The sequence below is a fragment of the Lottia gigantea genome, assembly GCF_000327385.1.
Source record: "Lottia gigantea unplaced genomic scaffold LOTGIsca_114, whole genome shotgun sequence".
Taxonomy (NCBI): Eukaryota; Metazoa; Mollusca; class Gastropoda; family Lottiidae; genus Lottia; species Lottia gigantea.
This window is the reverse complement of record NW_008707106.1, coordinates 240,443-242,473: the sequence shown is the minus strand read 5'-3', so window position 1 is coordinate 242,473 and position 2,031 is coordinate 240,443.

Here is a 2,031-nt window from a genome sequence, read left to right as displayed (position 1 = left end):
AATGGGCCTCCCTAGATTGACGGAATTTGGTAGTTTCATCTTCGGGCAAGTCAATTTCTATACGCTCAATTGGGATTAGGGTGAGATCGTCTATTGAATGGTCGTTGAGGTTGAAATGATTAGAAACAGGCTTGTCTTTCTTTAATTTGATGTCTGACCTATGAGCATTAAAGCGAGTTCGTAAATTATTCTTAGTTTCTCCTACATATTGTTTGGGGCATTTCTTGCATGAAATTAAATATATTACATTCGAATGTTCACATGTTAGATGTTCCTGGATCGGGTACCTTTTATTCGTAGAGTTGCTTACAAAATAATGAGTTTCTGATATAAAGGGACATGTTTTGCATCTACTGGACAAACATGGAGCACTTCTTAAACCTGGAGGTACTTCGGCATAAAGTCTGTTTTTAGCTGCTATCTGTGCTAAGGTGGAATTTTTTATGTTTCATAAAAATCGTTTAGAGTACCCACGCTCTTTCAGTGTTGAGAAAACAATCGTACAGGCTTGGTTGAAATCAGAAGATCTTGTACAAATTCGATGAAATCGTAAAACTTGTGACTTAATTATACCAGAAAAGGTATGTTTTGGGTGAAAGGAGCTCTTGTGCAAGAGTTGATGAGTTTCAGTTTCTTTGAAATACACTTTAATATCCAGTTTATTTGTTTCTGCTATGGAATCTCCCTTAAAGACTGTGGTATCGAGAAAGTCTATGCTTTTGTCACTCACGTTTGCGGTTAGTTTGATAGAAGGATGGTGGTTGTTGAGAATTTCAAAGAATTCCCAAAACTGTTCGATAGAATAAGTCCAGACCATAAAAATGTCATCCAAAAAGCGTCCGTAAAAAAGTGGGTCAAATGGACAGAGGGGCAACACCTAACATTCCCACTCTGCCATGAAAAGGTTTGCGTACGAAGGGGCGAATCGTTTGCCCATTGCTGTCCCTGAAGTTTGTAAATATGTTTTACCATTAAATGTGAAATCGTTTCGACTAAGACAAATCTCTAACAGCTGTAGAATTGCATCGTCGGGTCTGTTTGGATCTGGGTTTCTATTAAAAGCTTTACGAACTGCCGTTAAACCAGTAGTGTTATCGATATTGGTATACATAGAAGAAACGTCGATAGAAATTAAAATGGCTTTAGAGGGAACTCGAAGATTTTTTATTTTATTGACAAAATCGGTTGTGTCTTTAAGGTAGGCGCGATGTTGGCATGCTAGAGGTAGTAAGAAATGATCAATGTATTCTGACACTGCATATGACTCACTACCACAGTCAGATATAATCGGGCGGCCTTTAGGGATTTTATTCGAGATAAACCACTCCTTGGTTGGATTCTTATGGATTTTAGGCAAAGTGTACAAATGTCTCTCGCGACAATCAGGTTTGGCAGACAGATAGTCATATTGTTTCTGTTTGAGATAACTAGTTTTGACTAAATCGGCAAGAATATTATTAATCATGTTAGCAGTTTCTTTGAAAATTGGTTTCGGTAAAATGGCGTAATGTTTAGGATTATTCAGTTGATTCTCTGCTTCTGAAACGTAATCTTCCCTATTCAGAATGACACAACATGAACCTTTGTCACTCTTTTTAATAACAATGCTATCGTCTTTCTTAAGTAAGTTTAACGCTTCACGTTCCACTCGTGTGAGATTAGGCTTTTTGTGTGTTATGGAAAGGTTCACTGTTTGGCTATTCATACTCGCAAATGCTTTCAATATTTCAGGATGGATGGCGGCCTGAGGGGGTGTCCACGTGGATTTAGGAATAAACATTGTTCTAGCACCACGTGGGGGGTGGTTTCGAAAAAAATATGTGCAGCTAAGATTTCGTTGAAATCGTTCAATGGATGGTCGGAGATAATTCAAGTTAGCTATCTTTGGTGTGGGAATAAACTTAAGTCCACGGTCTAAGATTGAATGCTGAAGGGGTGTGAGAATTTTGCGGGCTCAGTTAACTACAGTTTGGCCTAGCGGTGGCCTCTCAGTATTTTTATTCCCAGTAATTAGTTTAAAGACTTACTCGA